The 21826-nt window shown below is 41.2% G+C and overlaps 1 protein-coding gene across 7 annotated transcripts in view; it reads right to left on the bottom strand.

The window, feature by feature from the left end:
- PPFIA2 (PTPRF interacting protein alpha 2) overlaps positions 1 to 21826 on the bottom strand; it is a 285944-nt gene that overhangs the window by 205848 nt on the left and 58270 nt on the right. The window lies entirely within an intron of this gene.

Consider the following 21826-nt stretch of genomic DNA (forward strand, 5'->3'; position numbering starts at 1 on the left):
GTAAAAGCTGCTATACAGGCTTGTTGTTGCATATCCTTCTCCCTCACGTTTACCTCCACAAGACCAATGTATGCATCTCTTTTCACTATGTATAAGAAACGGCAGTTGCAACAAGTGCCATCCACAAGAGGCAAGAATATTAGGTAATAGGTAATATTAGGTAATATTAGAAGAGATAGTTGTAAACCATAAAAGAGATACAAAATAAATAAAATAGGTGTACATGTTAATGAAACAGAAGCCAACTACAAAGGCAGGTGCACCCATTTATCAAAACATTCTAATGTAGATTGAGATTAGGGAAGACAGAGTTCCATAACACCAAAACATTGGAGCATTCCTATGTTAAGTTTATCATATTATTATTATTTATTGAATTTATATACCACCCATACCCAGGGGTCTCCTATTACTGTGTGCATTTTCTAGATGTATAATTGAGGTCAAGGAATATGTTTCTTGGGGTTACTCTATGGATCAAGGGGTACACTGGAATTCAAATTCAACCACATCATATGAAGACCTGCCCATCTAATTAAATACTCAATATTCTGACAACTTGTTCCATTTCTTCCACTAATACAGTGTAGTTTGGATTCCCTGCTTTATCGGTGCGGATGGAGAGCTATCCAGGGGAGCTTTCCATACAAGGAATTGCACAGAAAAGGAAAACAAGCAGACATTGTGCACTATGCTAGCAAAGCTGGGATCTGATTGAGCAGCTGGATTCCTGGCTCATCTGCACTACCAAGTATTGGGAGGCCCCTGATCCTTTGCTTCCTTTCCCCTAGAACAAGCTATCATGTTGTGAAGGATCATACAGTGAAACCCAATCCAAGTAAGACAGAGACACTGTTATTAGGTGGTTCTGCTGTCCAGGTAAGTGATGTTCAATCTGTTCTGGATACGTTTGCACTCCCCACTGGAGGAGCAGAGTCATAGCCTCAAGATTCATCTGGATCCATCACTATCACTTGAGGCACAGGTGGCCTCAGTGGAACTGAGGTAGCAGCTTCAGCTGGTGGCCCAGTTACACCCCTATCCAGATAGGGTTAGACTGTGTTCAGTAACCTATGCTCTGATATCTCCCAGGGTGGAATGATGCGATGTGCTATACATGGGGGTGCCTTTGAAGATGGGCTGGAAATTGCAGCTGATGCAGAACACAACATCCAGCCTGCTAATGGAATCCAGACAATCCAACAATATTATACCAATTTTGGCCCAGATGCTCTGGCTACCAGTACATTGCTGAGCCAAATGCACAGTGCTGGTTTTAACCTATAAAGTATTATGCGGCTCAGGAGGTCAGCACCTCGTGAAACACCTCTTCAGACATAAGCCTCCCTTGACCCCAAGGTCATCATCATCTGTGCCACCATGCAGAGGTTTGGAAGGTGGCAACAGAGAAAGGGCCTTTTTCGTTGTCCTTTGTTTGCCTCTATTAAACTGATCACTGAAGAATTGATGCTTTTGAATTATGGTGCTGGAGGAGACTCTTGAGAGTCCCATGGACTGCAAGAAGATCAAACCTCTCCATTCAGGAAATCAGCCCTGAGTGCTCACTTGAAGGACAGATCGTGAAGCTGAGGCTCCAATACTTTGGCCACCTCATGAGAAGAGAAGACTCCCTGTAAAAGACCCTGATGTTGGCAAAGATGGAGGGCACAAGGAGAAGGGAACGATAGAGGATGAGATGGTTGGATAGTGTTCTCGAAGCTACCAGCATGAGTTTGACCAAACTGCGGGAGGCAGTGGAAGATAGAAGTGCCTGGCGTGCTCTGGTCCATGGGGTCATGAAGAGTCGGACACGACTAAACGACTAAACAACAACAACATTAAACTATGAAAAAAGGAAGATCAATGTGATTTCCTACACAAAAAGCAAATCACCTGGAAATTCAAAGGAATGCCCCACACCTATCTGAAAGAAGTAAATTGGCAAGGAATAATATTCATAAATACTTAATTTGTACCAGCACCCAAAATCATTGTGCTGTCACAACTATTTTTAAAATTAATATTAATTTCAGAAGTCTGTGATAGATACAGGGAGGAGAAGGAAAGCTAGTATGATTTAAAATGACTCCAAGATGACAATTTACAACCCTCATGTTGAATATCAAAACCACCACACCCCACACTGATGATGGCTCATTCAAGAGTTGAACCCAATCAAGTATCCAAACATAAATCATTGCTTCTTGAAATGTAGGGGTGTGTGTGTGAAAATGACACCAATGTACCCTAACATTTATCACATATTTCTGCTCCTTTTGCCCACACAGCCATCATGCATCAAACAAATGTACCATAGTGTTGCTCAACATGAAACAAACCCAGCCAAGTTCAGCTATTGGAACTCTATCTCTGTGCTCACACAAAAACAACTTTCCACACACTTACTATATACAGTTACAATCTGGGTAGGAAATCTCAAACCTCTGGTCCAGGGGCCCTCCAGGTCTTCAGAAATATCCTTAGGCTACACCCTCTCTCCCTAGGCCACACCTCTCACTGGCTCTTCTCTGTGCCCTATATTTGAAGGGCTTCATCTGGCTGAAATATACCAAAGAACTGTGATAATACCTCATGCTTGCCTGGAGATTCTCTCTCTCTCTCTCTCTTTCTCTCTCTCTCAAAACCCCTGACATTTGTGTGGTTGGAATATACCTGTAGTACAGTGGTACCTCGGGTTAAGTACTTAATTCGTTCCGGAGGTCCGTTCTTATCCTGAAGCAAAGTTCTTAACCTGAAGCAAAGTTCTTAACCTGAAGCACTATTTCTGGGTTAGCGGAGTCTGTAACCTGAAGCATATGTAACCTGAAGCGTATGTAACCCAAGGTACCAGTGTACAGAGGTAAGGGCCACCCTAATTTCTCTGCCCACTTTCGCCTTGTTTTCTGCCCACCTCCGGTATGCAGCCCTCAAAGGATTCTCTCCCACGAATGTGGTCCTTTGGCTGAAAAGGGTTCCTCATCTTTGTGTTACATTTTTCATTAGTCTCAAGTTAAGCCATCAGTCTCTTTCCCCCACTCAACCAGCAAAATTCTCACAGCCCATACCAATGCAAACAGGATACAGATGAACTAGAATATCTTTCTGAGTGCCCTTGAATCTTGGCTGTGTGAACCAAGGTACTTTCTTTTCCAAAATGTCCTGCCATTGCTAATTATAGGTGAACATGCTGGGTTATCCGCTCCAAATTAAAGTGATACTCCAAGACAGCAAATTAAAACAGTATCATTTTCTGAAAAACTGCATTTCTCTCTCAGATTGTTAAATGACATAAATGTTGAAATAGTAATAGAAGCGGCGCACAATGATACCTAGACAGAACACTATGAAGAATAAGCCACTAATGAGTCAACAATTTCAATAAAATCTGTCGTGCTAATATAAGACTATAATGACTCACTCATTTCCCCTTCCCTCCGCCCCAGATTTGTCTGTGGCAGAGTTACTTGCTTTAGTCAGAACAGCCACTGACTGAACAGATGCATTTAGGTTCAAATTAATTATCAGCTCTCTTGGCTAAGATATAATAAAGCTACATTAACCGGCTGAATTTATGCTTTTTAAATGTTTGAGGATTTAATTCTACTGCTCCATTACCTATCTCCAAAATTGGTATAATGTTTATATTTGCCATAGAATTTCAATATTCACTATTTGATCCCAGTGCTTTTATTTCAAAAGTGGGAGATGGTTAGCCTTGGCAATGTCCTCTTCTATATTAAGGGTATTCTCCTTAGTGTCACATGTATGGATGCATGTTCAGGTTGTCAGTGGTCCGATCAAGCAATAGAACAGAAGGAGAGCACCCACATCCCAATATGATTTATGACAAAAAGAGAACTCACGGAAACATAGCCTTGTAGAGCTGGAAGGGACTATGAGGCTCAACTAGTCTAAATCACACATTTAACTTATACTATGTTTTCGCCAGCCAATAAATAATAGATAGGGAAAAGCAGTAAAAGGAAGAGAGAGATGAGAAATGAAAAATTTTAACTCTCACTCTTACGTGGAACAAGAGGAACCATTCCTAGTGGAACATTTTAATTGCCCCCAGGAAATGATTTCTTACATGTTTTTGGCCATAAAAGATTGATAACCCTTGTAACTGACTGCTACTGAAAAAGGAAGCCTCGTGGATACTGAAATTAGAGGCATATTTTGCAATCTTACGCATAGCTACTTGGGAATAAGCCCCACTGAACTTGCTGAGATTTATTTCTAAGTGAACATGAAGGGAATCGGGTTGCAAGACTGTCTACAATTAAGGCACTTAAGGCCACAGCTGAAAGCTTATTTACTGGGGAGCAAGCCCCACTGACAACAGTTAGACTTACTTCCTGAGTAAACATGCCTAGATTGTGCCAGAAATATTACTGAAGCTTGTAGAGTTTCAGAAACCTGCTTGTGCACAGGATTTCAACTAAAGGCTCCAAGGGGGATAAAGCAGAACAATGAACTGAGAGTCTTATCATCTATATCATGCTTCACCAACCCAGTGGCCTCCAGATGTTTTAGACTAAAGCTTCCATCAGCACACGCCAGCACAGCCGTGCTGCCTCCTGATGTTGATGTGAGCTGTGCTCCAAAACATTTGGAGGACACCAGGTTAGCTGATCTACATTGTGTACAGAAACCACAGATCCTGGTAAACTGAGCTTTGGAAGGACAGGTGCTCAGTGGTAGGGCATCAGTTTTGCATGAGAAAATCCCAGGTTTAATCCCCAGTCCTGTCTGAAATCTCAGAGAACAGCTGCCAAACAGCATAGATAATCCTGAGCTAGAAAGACCAAGGGCCAGACACATAATCATAATCATAATCATAATCATAAATAATAATAATTTTATTTGTACCCCGCCCTCCCCAGCCAGAGCTGGGCTCAAAGCGGCTAACATCACTTCTTCCTATGCTCATTTCCTTAGGAAATGAAAAGTTTTCAGTAAAGCAATTTTGAGGGAAGGGAAAGGTGGTATTTTGACTGGGATTAAAACTTCACACAGAGACAAGATGCAGACTGAGAAGAGGTCCCCGGATACAGGGAAGAAAAGTGTGCAGATTAAGCTACAGTCTGAAATAATGGCTGCTGGGTAGACAATAAGGCTAGATCATGGGTACGCAAACTAAGGCCTGGGGGCCAGATCCAGTCCAATCGCCTTCTAAATCCATCCCACGGGGGGGGGTAAAGGTGGGCAGAAAAGAATATAAGGTTAAAGCTTTCACAGATGATTTGGTATTAACCTTGGAAGATCCTATGAATACAGTATCGGAAGTATTGAAAGAAATTGATAAGTTTCGACAATTGGCAAGATTTATGTTGAATAAGAAAAAAACTAAAGCAATTACTAAAAATATTGATCAGGAGTTAGTTAATAGATTACAGCAGCAAACTGAGATAGAAGTGGTTAAGAAAGTAAAATATTTAGGGGTTTGGTTAACCCCCAGGAGTATTGACTTGTTTCAGAACAATTATGTTCCAACATGGAATAAGATTAAAAGGGACCTTGAGGTATGGGGAAGAATGAAACTTTCCTTTTGGGGAAGAATTACAACGATAAAAATGAATGTGCTACCCAAGATGTTATTTCTATTCCAAACAGTTCCAGTAATCAAGGGGGCAGCAATTTTTAAAAACTGGCAAAGAGAAATTTCAAGGTATATCTGGCAGGGTAAGAAGCCGAGGATAAAATTTAAGATTTTAACAGATGCAAAAGAAAGAGGAGGCTTCGCCCTGCCAGACCTGAAATTATATTATGAAGCATCTTGCCTCTGTTGGTTAAAGGAATGGATAAAATTACAAGATACGGATGTGTTAGACTTAGAAGGTTTTGATAATAGATTTGGGTGGCACGTGTACTTGTGGTACGATAAGAAATGGGTCCACAAAGGTTTTGAAAATCATATTATAAGAAGGTCCTTGATTGAAGTATGGGAAAGATACAAAAATCTGTTGGAACAAAAAACACCTTATTGGTTATCACCGCTGGAAGCGATGAGCGTAAAGAAAGTCAATATGACAGGGGGTTGGGTAACATATGAGAAATTAATATGTGAAAGTGAAGGAAAATGGAAAATGAGACCATTTGAAGAAGTCAAGAATCATGTGAATGACTGGCTGCATTTTTTTTCAAATTAATGAGATGTTCAGAAAAGATTTAAATGAAAGGGGCTTTGCTGATAAAGAATCCAAATTTCAGACTGACATATTAAATAATGACTGTAAGATCTTAGCAAAAATGTATAAGATATTGCTGGAATGGTATACGAAGGATGAGGAGGTAAAATCTGTGATGATTGATTGGGCCAAAGATATAGGACATAATATACAAATGGAGGAATGGGAAAGACTTTGGAAAGATGGTTTAAGATTCACTGCATGTACTGCTATAAAAGAAAATGTTATGAAGATGATGTATCAATGGTATATAACCCCCGTAAAGTTAGCAAAAATGTATAAGATAAGTAACAAATGTTGGAAATGTAAAGAAAAGGAAGGGACTTTCTTTCATATGTGGTGGGAGTGTAAGAAGGTAAAATGCTTCTGGGAAATGATTTATAATGAATTGAAGAAAATGTTGAAATATACATTTACTAAGAAACCAGAAGCGTTTTTACTAGGTATTACAGGGAATGAGATAAACAAGAAAGAGAAGAAGTTATTTTTATACGCAGTGACTGCAGCAAGAATATTGATGGCCCAGAAATGGAAACAAGAGGAGCTGCCTACAATAGAAGATTGGAGAGCCAAAATGATGGACTATGCGGAATTGGACAGAATGACAGGAAGGATTCAGAATCAACGAGATCAAAGATTTACAGAAGATTGGGAGAAGTTTATTCAATATTTGCAAAAACTAAGTGATAACCAGATTACGTTTGTAAGTTCTAAGGAAGCTCTGTGATGTGAAAATCTAATAATAAGTATAAACAATGAAATTGAAGCTACCAGGATAAATAACAATAAGTAGGATTGTGTTAAAAGTTATAAAATGAAGGAAGTTCAGACAAATTGAGGGAAGTCAAAAAAATGGAATTAAGAGATAATTAAGAAGTTTGAATGTACAACTTTGTTTTCTTTTTTTTGTATTTGTAAACCAATAAAAATAGAATTAAAAAAAATCCATCCCATGGACGGTACAGGAATCAACGTGTTTCTACGTGAGTAGAATGTATTCTTTTATTTAAAATGCATCTCTGGGCCATGGGAATTTTCTCATTCCCCCCCCCCAAAAAAAATATAGTCCACCCCCCACAAGGTCTGAGGGACAGTGGACCAGCCCCCTGCTGAAAAAGTTTGCTGACCCCTGGTAGATAATAAGGCTGGGAAAGGAACATAAGAAGAGAGCAATGTTTTAACATGTTTGCATTTCCAAAAGGATGAATTTATCTATACTTTCCTCTGGGAAGTTGTGTTTCTTTTCAAGTTATCTTTTGTAAGGTGACTTAATTTTTGATTCATGTGTCTTTTTTTACCGTTACTTTAAACCTATTTCAACGGAAGCCTAAATTGGCTCCATTTCTTCAGGGATGTCATTAAGTTCTCAGTAGAAACCTGCAGCTGAAAAATGGTCTGCTTGGTCCAAATAAGAATGAAATTCTGCCTCTACCCTCCATGGGAGGAGAAGGGTTCAACGCCTTTCCAAACACTTCTTGGTTCCCATTTACCCAACATTATCACAATGTTGCAACAACAGTCGACACCACCACCGACATGCAAATTATCTCTATAAGATTGTAGAACTAGCAATTCCATGCTTCAGTGGCTCCCCATCAAACACATTCCAAATATTCCTTGCCAGTTCTCCTGATTCTTAGCCTGCCCTGCTCTGGCAGGTGCAGTCTATAAGTAGACCTCAGCAACTCTGTGCTCAGCCATGCACTTTTTCGTGGCCCATGAACCAAGCTTGGATTTTAGGTGCCTTCAGTCTTAAGGGCTGAGAACTGGCTCAACCTCTCCCTTGGACTCTACCGGGGGCTCATCCACTGACACTGGAACCCATTTTGAGGATGCTTTGCAGGTCACCCCAGGGAGGCTCTTCCTAGACTCTCAGTACAATGATTCCTGAGTCTAGCAGCAATCAAGACACAAAGGCAGCAGAATATCTAGCTAAAGAACCAGGTCAAGGCTTTGAGCCTGCTTCTGATGACTGGGAGACTACTAATTCTGAGGCTGAGAGACAGGAGCCCATGAAACAAGCTCCCATATCACCAGGGCCCATATGGCTAGAGCCAGGATCCTCGTGGACACATTCCCCTGAGCCTGGGAAACCCAATGCCTCCCACAATAGCTCACCAGTCCAGTGGCACAGACAGCACATCAGGCTATAGAACAGAGGTGGTGTGCTCTTCTTCAAGCCAGAGAGTTGCCCTTTTAAGAATGCAAGTTATCCAAAAGATGGTGGAGCCAGGAGTAGTGACCTAAGGGCAGGGGCTTAAAAATGCTCAGTGGACTCTCAAACTTAGTTGGAACATTTTGCTCACTTGGAGCTGTCCGTTGTCCTGCAATCCCTGAGCTGCCTTGCTCTGTGGGATCCCCGACCTGATAATGACTTGACCTGACCCTCAAGATCTCCAGAGCCAGTGACAGGGGACCTCACCTGTTTCCAAATCTTCAGTCAATGGGACGTTTGACTCATCCTCTGAGGAGTCTATGCTCAACTCCAGTTTAGGGCTGGGCATGAGAAAGCCTTACATGTTGTTTTGTCCCAGTCATACATTCTAATTGACCCCTTCTTTCCTCAGGCCCATGATTCCATCACCCCACTATTTAGGTCTATGTTCTTCAGGCTGCAACCTACTTTGGCCCACCTCAACTGTCTTTTTTCCACTCTTCTTAGAGCTTACCTTTTTTTTATTTTGACAAATGTTGTTTATTAAATATGTACCTCCAAGATGAAAGAGTCAGAAAGACTTAGATGTCACAAAATGACAGGCTTGATAATTTGGATTTTTTTAAAAACAGTCCTTGCAGCAATGAAATCTTAAGAGAAAATGTTACACAGGAATGGACATCATAAAGGTAGCATTCCTAGGCTAAGCAACAAACAAATAGATACAATTAAAGACCTGAGGGAGCAAGAGAAAGTCTGTTACATAAATGGAGTAGTTAAAATCAACAAGCATGGAAATAGTTACGTAAAACAAAACAAAATCTATATGATATAAATGATATGGCAGACTTCAACCATACTTAAAATGTCTGCCATTCAGGAAGGCATTTTGATTCCACTCCAGTGATTCTCATGGGTTCTGATTGAGAAGGAAACGTGGACAAGTTATGGAAAATGGGAACCTTTATTATTATGTTTGAATAATGTATGATATCCATGAAATGGTGACATCTTAGCCCATTTTGCTCACCAAATTGAGAAAGTATTATGTAGATTAGACTAAACTACAAACAGATCCCAAATGCCAGGTTGAGTACTAAAATCTTAATTATCCAGAGCAGTCTCCAAGGACTGGTCTTGTGATGGAACTGCCACAGTGTTAAGTCAGTAGGCGAGATGTCTGGTAATCCACACTACTGCTGCCTGGAAGTTCCCTGTGGAAAGGATGTCTCAAAATTGATCAGCATGGTGTGTCTGTGAAGAGACGCTGCTACACACAGCTAATAAATGCTATTTCTTCATTTCACGTACACTCCTTCCCCCCAATATTGCAAGTGGGCAGAACTCAGCTGAGCACTGGATACCTAAGTACTGGGTTGCAAATGCAGGGATACCTGCCAGAGTCCTGGACTCAGGTATGCAATAACATGGCATCTGGCTATGTGATAGCATGCACACTTAATACCTAAAGAATAGCCATAAGAGCTTTGCTAAATTGACACCAAGGAAGACTTCAAGACTTCATAGGGGAAGCTAGCCCTGTGTTTGGCCTTTCTTCTAAGATGCAGTACCACATGTGTGGCAGAGGACGTTACGCTGTTACATTATGCCTTATGGGACAGGATGGCTGGTGATTCCATATCACCTTTGCCCTCCTCCTAGTATCTCCCAGGCATGCAGCACCATAGTTCAGTCAATGTATATTCAATTTTTCACTACTTCAAGATGCAATTAAGCTTAATAATTAGCCCCACAATACAGTGATACCTCGGTTTACGGACTTAATCCATTCCAGAAGTCCGTTCTTAAACCAAAGCCATCTTAAACCGAGGTGCGTTTTCCCTAATGAGGCCTCCCGCCGCCAGTGCCCTTCCACTATTCGGCTTCCATTCGTAGACCGAGGTAAAGTTCACTAACTCGAACACTACTTCCAGTTTTGTGGAGTTTGTATACCGAATAGTTTGTAAACAGGGCTGTTCTAAATCCGAGGTACCACTGTACATTATTCCTGTGCACTTATGCTACCATCTCAACATTATTAGAATAATAGAAGCCTGCAACCAAGGAATAGTCTGATTAGTCCCTATCAATGTCTATAATTAACCCCCCCCCCATTTCCTCTGGGCACATTGTGCCCTTTGTAGTGGTGTAATTTAGGCAGTTTTAGACTCTGCCAGAGGCACCATCTTGCATTCAAGATGGGGTGGGGCTGGAGTATGTGTGATGTCATGTATGTAATTTGTGTGTGCAACATCTTGAGTGCAACACACAATGGTTTATTGTATCTACTACCCCCTCTCTAAAATCTTCATTACCCACTCTAACCCTCTGTTTCCTAGCTTCCTAGTCCATTGCCTATGCTGCATACCGGTATTTGCTTCAATCACCTTGCCTGCAGGCTTGCTGACCCTTAGCTTGCTGAGGTCCTGGGATCTTTCCCCAGTCCTCTGCTTGCCCTGCGAAGGTCCTAAAAGCCCATGTGACATTTTAATCCAACAAAAACTAACATATTCCCTTACCTCATAAAATCTGGACTGCAAACACTCTTGCAACATTGCTCCTCAAGCAATTAGAGTATTCATAAATATTCTCCTCAGTGCCATCCAATCAGTGACGGAAGCCACAAGAACAATGCTTTATAGGTAAATGTGAATGTATGCATTGGATTTTGTCAGAATTTTAGCCCTTAAAACTGATATTTATCATAAAATAAATGCTTTTTTGAAAGTGTGGTAATGATCGCAGTGCTTTGTTTATTGCATTTGTTAGCTTTAAAAATGATGGCGGGTTTAAAAAAATAATAATCCAGGAGGTACACATTTAAGTGACCTTCTGTGAGATGATTCACAGATTATTTATGCATGAATTTCAGGATAACAAGATTCACTTCCTTTGTACATTTGACTGCAAGTCCAGGAGGGCACAATTTCGTATTAGAAAGGGCCACAATGAAAGGGGCAGGCTAAATCTATAAATAATCAACATTGGAGCAAAGGGCATTTTCTTAAATATTTTGGCTTTGTTTCTTCACGAACACTCCTGAAAGCATCTCTGGTGCTGTGCTTGAAGCTGACGGATCTTTTTTCTGCTGCACACCAACTGCTATTCCAAAATCAATATATTTTTCTTTCATGCATATGTACATTACACTGAAAACAGAGGAACCGACTTTCTAATCTCCAAAAGGCAGCTGTTAATGTGCTTCTAAAAATATATGCCATATTTTTATGCTTGTTTTAGCATGTTTTCAATACCTATTTATATCCTACGACACTTAACTTTAGAATCTGACACTGAACCTTTTGAAAATTTAAAGTAGACAAGTGAGCATTAACACAACAGAAACTAATGCTCATTTTCATGTGCAAGGAACACAGGATTTGCATGTATAAACTGCTTCTAATTCTATTGAGAATTTCCCACTGAAATCACACCCCTTATGTTTATTTAAAGTCCAGTATCATATTAACAGGAAATTGTCACCTGTGCAGACTGGAAGGGACAGTGAGGTTTACATGGGTGGGGACAAGGCGCAGGGAGAGAAGGGTAAATTCTCCTGTCCTTGTATATGCATCCCCTACATGAATGTATGTGTGAGAATGATCCCACCCAGGTCTCACTCACCACTAGACTACAGCTGGGTCTGACACTGTGGGGCAGAGCTTGGTGGTGTTTGGGCTGGGTTTTTTAAATGCATGTTATAATGCAACAATGGGAGACAAAGGAAAAATGACAACTGGCCACAGAAGTCAGTGCTTATGACAGGAATCAATGGCAGCAATCATTTTCAGACAAGTTGTTTTTCAGAATAAGGATAATGGAGATTTCTTTTTTGAACACTTAAACAAGATAAATCAGATTTTAAGTGTGCAGTCATTTAGAGTAACTACTCAGTATGATTTTCAAACATAATAAATGCTTCATAAAGAGACTGTTCAGCTTACAAAATTAAAGGTAACTCTTTTATCCAGTACATGTGGATTAATTGCCTTACACACTACTAATATAGTTATGGTGAATGATTTTGTAATTTGCAAAATGGAGAGTTTAAAGACAGCAAAACCCAGACGCTCTGGCTCAACTTAAATCTTAGGTGAACTGGGGCAACACTCCAATTAAGCTTGTTCAATTCACAGAACTTTATGACATAATTTGCATGCATTTCACAAGAAGTTTATATCTACAGATCCTGAAATACTGATAATGAACTTTTATTTTAATGTTCACGAGTAATTCTCACACCTATTATGCATCTACATAAATATTAATTGGGTGTAACTAAGAAGAAAACAAACAACTTAATTGACAGCTTCTCAACTTGGTTATTTATCCTTAACGACATATATAAATTAGTGAAGCAACACACTCACACTCACCTGAACCTACAGGACATCATATGCACTAAAGTTAGACTCCCAGTGTCTTCATTGCAGGATCTAACATTACTTCAGCAGATTCTTACTTTTACTACATATATCTCAACAGACTACAAGTTTCTAGTCCTCAGGTATTAGACAGTTGTGTATACACTCGCCTGTCCCTGAATATGTTAAAAGTTTTTTGATACTAGCCCCAAATTGGGCATTTTAGAACTGCATTTTTCCCATTTCAACTAATCTTTCCAATGACTGCCACCCAGTGGTTATTGTGAAAACAACACTTCTCATATGCTGAATTATATATAAATAATCTCTGACAGAGCTCCAAGCAAAATAATTGTAAACTACAAAAATTATCAGTTCCTTCCACAACTTCAGATGAGCCAGTGCAAATTAGTAAGTCATCTATTCTGAAGTTACTTTTGCTACCTAGTTTACATTTGCTAATTATATTCTTCTCTAATTGTGTCAGTGTTGTGTTTTTTTTAAGAGGATGAAGAAGAGAGGCATATAAACTTTCAACAACAAAATCATTTCAAGACTATCAGCATCCAATATATTACAGAGATGGGGTGGGGGACTTCTCCTGAACCAGCAGCTTTGCATCAGATGCCTATTCTGTTCAGTGGGCACTTGAGACTCCCAGAGGAAGCAGGTAGCATCCACTGAAGTCACGTCACAACAGATAAGATCAGATCAAGTTGGCAGAGCCCGGTAAAGGTAGGCAAAGTCAAGTTACAACAGGCAAGAATAGATCAAGGCAAGCAATGTTTGGCCAGATGCTCTCTTATGCAGCTGACAAAGTTTAACCTTGGTGGTAGGATTGGGTCCTCTGGCTGGGAGGGCTTCCAATAAAGTACTGATGGTTCTCCTCTTGAGGAAGTGGCACAAGCCTCATCCTGATAAGAGTTCTTTGCCATGCATTGCAAGGTCTAAGGGTTGGGGGTCATAGCAATGCCATGCTTCCTTCTCATGTGAAAAGAGCTGTTTGTGTCTTCAATAACCTCCACATACAGTGGATGCTCGGGTCGCAAATGTGATCCATGTGGGAGGCACGTTCACAACCCGCAGCGTCCGCAACCCACAGCACCGCATCTGCAAATGCGCGTGTTGCAATTCTGCGCTTCTGTGCATGCACAAAGTGCGATTTAGTGTTTCTGCGCATGTGCAAGCGCCGAAACCCAAAAGTAACCCGTTCCGGTACTTCTGGGTTTCAGCACGTCCGTAACTCAAAAATGTGCAACCTGAAGTGTCTGTAACCTGAGGTATGACTGGATTATATTTATATTTAAAAGACATGACCTTCTGATTCTTTTGGATATAAGAGGTTGAACCCAAAAAAGTCATTCTATAAGCGAAATGGCTTCTGCCCACACCGCAGAATTTGCACATGTGCCACTCCTCAAGCTGCAACAGGGGAAATCCCCAGAGCAGATTGGGGGGGTAAGTGTGCATGAGGAGGAGAGGTTTTTTGTGCTGATTTAGCTGAATACAACCCAATGCATGTTTATATCCTAGGAAATTATGATCTGTATCACCAATCTTTTTGTTTATTTTCTTTTTTAGCTGGATGTGGGGTGGTTAAGTTTGTGAAACGTGCCGTTGCCTTGCAGGTACTGGCACACTTAGGAAGATATTAAATTCCTGAATGCTAGGCAGCCTGATTACTAGAAGCCAACAACAGCATTCTTTTAATTGCACTGGCACCCGTTTCACTGCAAAATGTTGCATACAGAATTAAGAGGCCCGACAGGTTTTTGTGGGACAAGTTTCATGGTTTTTATGCCATCGTTCAAAGATCACAGGGCAGTTCATAGCAGAAAAATACAAAACAAGAATACATAATAAAACAAAAACAAACCCAGAACCTTCTTCCTGCAAACACGTTTAAAAAGCCATAGAATGTTAATGCCTGAAACATTTTCGCCTGGTGTCTCAAGATGTGTAATGAAGGCACCAGGTGAGATTCTGATTCTGTAGATTTTTCTGAATTAAATGGCACCTTGTCAGGGCCTTAGCTAGGGGGTGGTGAGGTGGGCCCCAGCCAGGGGCGCAAGTGAGGAAGGGGGCACAAAATTGGCTAAAAAATATGTCCATAAATATGTCTATAAATAAAAAATATTGATTATTGCCTCATCGGAAAAGGTTTTAGAGGGTGAATTGAATGGGGAGGGGGTTGGATGAGAGACAGAAAAAAGAGCTAATTTGTCAGTGGCTAGGGGGTGCAATCTGGACAGTTCTGCCAGGGGCACAAGATCACCTAGCCACTGCTCTGCACCTTGTGTCTTTCTATCGCAAGTCTGACTATGGAATTACTCGTGCTCCTAGACCAATTTGCTCAACAACACAAAAGCCCCTGAAGGCCAAATTAGATTTTAGCTTATTAACATAATCAAGTGTCTCTCCTAGGAAACATGGCTTTCACCTATGAATGAGCTGTTTTCTTGTCAGAGGCAATGCAACATTTTGAGGCATTCACTCACATTATCTGTAAAAAGAAAAGAAAAGCTCTTAACAGAAAATTTGTTCCATAATTATCAGTGAACAAAAAGATGTATAATGTTGCTTAAGCTCATTAACAGTTATAATCATAGCTTGATTATGTTAGAGTATATTTCAGTCTTAAAGGAGTTAATATAGTTCTTTAAATAATAATTACAAATCAGATGAAACACATTAGAGTATACTAACTACAGCAATTATGTGTTAAATATTCAAATTTGTTTTCAACGTGTGTGTTTTTAATAGCAAAAGTCCAGGATCTTGCTCTAAATCTAGCCCTTCAGCACTGCCAGGTGTGTTCCTAAGCCAACTGTCCATAGTCTCGACACTGCACAGGGCCAGACCCCAGGCATGCAGACCTCAGGGCAGGACAAATCACAGCAGCCTAGTCCAGCTCACTGGGTCTCTAATCAGTACTGAACTTCACTAGAAAATATTAAGGCACACATTTGAAGTTGGTAGAGCATGAGACTTTTAATCTCCAGGTTGTGGGTTTGACCCCCAATTTGGGCAAAACGATTCCTTCATTGCAGGAGGTTGGACTAGATGCCACTCCTGGTTCTACAATTCTATGAAGTATGAAGAACTATAGCAGTTTAAATTAGCCATGATTGATTGATTGATTGATTGATTGCTTTCTTGCTTGCTTGCATTTATATCCCACCTTTTTCTCCACTGAGCTCAAGGTGGCGTTTATGGTTTCCCCCTCCTCATTTAATCCCCCACCACAACAAACCTGTGAGGTGGGTTAGGCTGAGAGGCAATGATTTGGACCCTGGTTTCTCAGGTCCTAGTACGACACTCTAGCCACTGCGCCACACTGGCTCTGGGTGAGATTCCGTGAGACCAGAGAAACAGAGCAAGTGAGGTAAATCTTCTAATTCTATCCACTAATTTAGTAGCTTTTGCAATGGAAGTTCACATTTTAAATGAGCAAAAGTTAGTGGTGGCCACCAATTCAGATAGCTTAAAAATAGCATGAGACAATAAGGCTATCAATGGCAATCAACCACAATGGCTATATTCTCTGCTATTGAGGGCAATGAACCTCCAAATACCAGTTGCTGTGAATCACAAGCAGGGAGAATGCTTTTGTGCTCAGGTCTTGCTTGCAGGCTTCGTTCCCGTATAATTGCCATTATCATTAAAATCTATTACCCGCCCTGCACCAGTGGGTGACAAAAACTGAAAATGAAAAACAGCTAAAGCAGAGTACAATCACAGGAACAGTGTGGGCCCTGAAAACTCAGGTATCTGCTTGACCACTGAGGGAACTAGGTGTTGGACTACATGGCCCTTGGCCAGGGTTCTTTTTAGCTAGAACTCACTGGAACTCAGTTCCAGAACCTCTCAGGTGGGTGCCATTGCCATCCTTAGAGAATGAGGGAGGCATTCGTGGTGAGTTCCAGCACCTCTTTTTCTATAGAAATAGCACTGGCCTTGGTCCTGATCTAGCAAGACTCTCCTGATGTTCTTAAGCAAAGGGTGTTTCTATTCACTATCCTGTTAATGGAGCTATGTCATAGCAGCAGAGACTGAACTGATGGTGAATGCATTTTCCTATCATTGTACGATCATCAGTGTACTGTAAATTGCAGACTTGGGATTGCAATCTTAGCTTATATTATAGGGAATAAAGACTGAGGAAATGTTTTACATATATTGTTAAGTAATTAGAAAAGATACAGACAATTGCACAACAGCACAACTACAAGTGGGCACAAGTAGCAAGCCTTTCCACCTTTCAGAAAAACCATGATCATCATCTTAGCCAGTTTTCGCTTCTAAGCCAATCTCCTTTAACTCAGTGTTCTTCAGATGTTATTGAACTTCATCCCCAATCAGTACCAGCAAGCTTGCCAATGGTCAGAGATGATGGGAGTTGTAGTTCAAAACATCTGGAGGTACTAGGCTGTTCTAAGCAATGATTCTGTTCCAAGCTTCATTTGTGTATGTGTGTTAGATACTATGAGAAGTTTAAAAAGAGGAAAATTCCTATCATAAAACCAAAGTAGAAATGGTTTGGTTTTAGACTGGTTTTATTCCATGGCATTACAATACAATGAGTACAGTCACTTGCTCATATTGAGGCAATTGCATGCTTTTTTAAGTATACCTGCAGCCTTCAACTGGAACTCTATTAAAGAGATTTTCTAAGTCAGATCTGTAAGCTTAGGGGGCTGATACTGATTTTCCCCAGCTCTTTTACCCAGAACAAATCAGTTATGACTATGGTATAGAACTGCCACAGAATTGGGCTTGACAAGAAAATTAGAGGGGCTTGGTGAAGCAAAACATTTGTGGGAAGTCCAAGGAAAGTCAAAATTATTTGGGTAGGATTCACTAACTTTCATTCTGCATTGGCAAGGAAAATTACGGTACTACTTGTGCTGCCTTTCAGAACTTACGAAAAAGCACATGCAAAGTGAAGGTGTGTGTCCTGCACCAAAAGGAAAACTGTGCTACAGACAGAGTTTAGGCGACTGGCGCTAAAAAGTCAAGAAATAAGCTAAACTGAGCACTGCCTGTTTCAAAGCCAAATATTATGCACATTTTGTTCTAGGGCATTTTTCAGAGCTGCGGCCAAACACAGTTGCTGTAAATATCGTACCTGTATGGGAGCACTTTCCCTCTCACACACTGGCTGCTCATGATAACTGGTGGTGGGCCAATGCCTTGCTGAGCTGACTGAATAGAGGCCACTATAATGTGATGGGCAAGTCATACATCTTTGCATGGAAGCCATAGTTATTTCTCTAGCATTATGCAGAAAGCATTGCATGTTCCATGAGTCTGAGTCTGTTCCACAGGGCAAATGAAAATGCTGTTCGTAGCAGGGATGGGTAAATCTGTCAATTTTGTTTTCTCTCAGTTTCTCATTTTTCCCATCTTAAGTTCAGTTCTCCACATTTCCATATTAGTTTGCTTTTTTAAAAAAAGATAATCCTTATGAAAATGCATCCACATTTTAGTGCCAATTTCGCTTAACAAACACATTTTATACAATTTTGCCTAATATACACATTTTTGCAAAGACGTTCCCCCTTAAACAACATTTTTTTGGAAGTTATATTCATTACCATATGCATTTATATCAATACTTTACCCCAATATAAGCATTTATATACACATTATTGACTGGAGAACTACATTGCAAAATTCAGAAGAATGCAAGTTTCAAAGAATGGGTGTGTTGCAGCTCTTGCATTGTTTCAGAAACTGCAAATGAGGTAGTTTTGCCTTCAAATTGAATTTGTTATCTTCCCTATAACTAGATCCCAGTAACCCCATAATGATTAGCTGTGAGGGTATATGAGATGGGGGGTTAGAGGCTCTTGGTGGTTTTACTTATTTTTTAATTGTAGTGTTTTGCTGAGCTGTTGCTTGCTGCCCTGGGCTCCTTTGGGAGAAACGGCAGGAGAGAAATTTAATTTCATACATAAATGAATATCAAGTCAAGTGCAATATCTCAGTCCCTTGCTACAACTTGTTGCGCATAACCTTGCTTTTGCCAGTGACACCAGAACCCAATTCATACATGCATTGCCATAACTTGTTGAGTACAACATCAAGTCATGATCTGGCCAATCTAACTGTGCCAGCACAGGATCAGTGCCATGTGAGATTTCACCTCTCATCCAAAGTAAAAAAAAATAATTGAGCTATTCAACACATCCTTTGAACTGTAGAGATATCAAATGATATAGAATGTAATTATGAACCAGCCCTAGCAAGCTATACAGTGTCAAACATAATGAGTAAAACTTATTGCACATTACATTTCCTGTATGCATAAGAGCCCTATTAAGTGTCAAATACATGCCTCTCTATTCTGCACTACAACCTTGCCTAATAAATTAGCTCGGCCACTGCCTTTCATTAATGCAGACTTCACACCCATTAATTAAATCCAGAAGGGTTTTAGACCTTATCTCAACATTCGGAACAAAGAAATTCATTTCTCTCCACAAGGCGGTGCTCATTCTTTTAAAATCAGTTGCTCACCAAGCGTAGGATGAGGGATGCTGGTGAAAGAAGAGTTCAGAGCTCAAAGACTGTTCATTTTCCATTTGTCTAGCACAAATTTTGCAAGAGCAAAGATAACCAACATCTGTATCACAGCTGCAAAAAAACTGCAGCAGTGAGCAACGAACTAACAAACGTAATTTTTTGCTCTGAGTAAAATTGTCAGATAAACATTTAAAAAGGAACATTAGGCGGTGTTTATAGGAAGTTGGGCACATTCACATACTATTATTATAGCCAATGCCCATAATCACCTTGAGACGACGGTTCCAAGCAACATGGTCATGACACTTCTGCTCAAATCCTGTGGGGAAATAATGGGCTAGTTCACACTTGCCAGCAGTTATTCTGTGTGTAGAAAGCTTGTGGTTAAGTGCCATTTATGTGGACTCAGCACAACTCAGGGCTGTACATACAGCTCCTGCAGCTGAATGGGTGCCTCTAAAATCACAGTAGCACCTGAAAAATTTGCTCTTTGCTCAGTTCCTGTTTAGTCGGAAAAGAACTCAACCCTGAAGCTCTCATTCAAGTCCTTTCTGTTGGAGAGGAGGCCAAGAGTTAAGATCCTATTTCCATGTGTGGTGGAACTGCAAACCTGTAAATATGTAATATTTGCTGCATTACATATTCAAGTTACTTTTTGTAAAAACAAAACAAAACTTAATATATAGAAAATAAACTTAAAACAATTTTAAGGACAAAGGAAGTCAGTTCTGTATGGGCGTTAGCCACACATGAACAACGGAAGCTGTTTAATCTTTCCCCATTAGCCACAACCATATAAGAAAAAAGAAAATGAAGAGAAATGTCTCCTTCTGTCATAATATTAGAACTCAGGGCCATAATAAATAATAAAAAATAATAAATTTTATTTATATCCCGCCCTCCCCAGCCGAAGCCGGGCTCAGGGCGGCTAACAACACTAAAATAGTGCAACATTATAAAAACATTATAAAAATTAATTAAAATCAAAATTGATGGCAACCATAAACTAAGGTTTTGTAAAGATTGCCAAAGGAGGGAGTCAGGCTGCGCCCTGACCAAAGGCCTGGTGGAACAGCTAATAATAATAATAAATTTCACATGAGGCTGACTGTAGGGAGATTCAGGACAGACAAAAAATCATGCAGAGATGGCAACTAATTTGGATGGTGTGATGGGATGATGAGCTGCTTGTGCGTAAAATCCTAATCCCTCAGAGTTTGGCTAAGTCCCCAAACCTCTGTCTGTGATGGAGCTCCTTAAACATGACTCCATCAATCGCTCGTTGAATCGGACAGTGGGCGTTTACGGAACTTCTTCCAGCATAAAAGCTCCTTAACGGAAACGCGTCTTCTGGACTCTCGGCGTGACAGTTTCCGCCGAGGAGTGGGTGTCCCTACAGGAAGTCCTGAAATCTCCCCGCTGCTCCCGCTTGAAGTGTCTCTGAGCCCTCCCTCCGACTCACTTTCCCTTGGAACTCCACTTCTCCCCCTGCTGGTCCCCTCCTCCGCTGAATGGTCTCTCTCACCCTCCATGAGCCCTTTCACCTCCTTAGTCTCAGATGGCAGTTCCCTGACATCCACCTCCCCTCCAGGGCCCCCTTCACCCCCTTCCCTCCCCTCCTCTGCGGGAGGCGAGGGAGCAAAACCCCTGAAGGAACCTCCCTCATCTTCCGAAGTTTCGAACACTTCCCTCCACCTTTTGCTGTCTCCGGTTTCCAAGTACTCCTCCTCATCGGAGTCTGTTCCTCCTTCCAACTCCGATTCCCTGAATCCCTCCAGTTCCTCCTCATCGTCGGTGGTGCCAAAGTACTCCCTCCGAAACCTCGCTACTGGCTGAGGTTTCCTGGGGAACCTTTGGTGAAACGTTTCGATCAAGATCTCGTCACGGACCTCCTCGGCCTTCACCCAGGTGTTTTCCGACTCCGGTTCCCCTTCCCACGCGACCAAATACTCCACCTGATTACCCTTCCACCTGGAGTCGATGATTTCCGCCACATGGTTGCGGCTTTCCCTTTCTTCTATGGCTGGCCCCCGTGTGGATACCCCTTCACCTTCCCCCCTGTATGGTGACAGTAATGACCTGTGGAATACTGGGTGCAGTTTCATGTGGTTCGGTAACCGGAGTCTGAACGCCACTGGGTTGACCTGTTGGATGACCTCAAATGGTCCCAATCTTTTGGGTCTCAATTTCTTGCAACCCCCCTTGAACGGCAACCCTTGGGTTGATAGCCAGACCCGACTCCCCACCCTAATTGTTTCACCTTCCCTTCTGCTCTTGTCTGCCTGCCTCTTATATTCTTCCTTGGCCCTTTCTAAGTTGAGTTGGAGTTGACGATGGATCGCTTCCATTTCTTCTACAAAAAGTTCCGCGGCCGGAACACTCCATCTTTCCCCTCCTTCCCCTGGAAACGCCCTGGGGTGGCACCCATAATTAGCCAAAAAGGGGCTCATCCCGGTGGACACATTCTCAGCATTATTGTAAGCAAATTCCGCTAGTGCCAACTTTTCGACCCAATCGTTCTCTCTGTCATTGACATAACACCTCAGGTATTGTTGGAGAATACCGTTTGCTCTCTCCGCCTGCCCATT

Source organism: Podarcis raffonei, chromosome 10 (assembly GCF_027172205.1).
Source record: "Podarcis raffonei isolate rPodRaf1 chromosome 10, rPodRaf1.pri, whole genome shotgun sequence".
In the NCBI taxonomy this organism is placed as follows: Eukaryota; Metazoa; Chordata; class Lepidosauria; order Squamata; family Lacertidae; genus Podarcis; species Podarcis raffonei.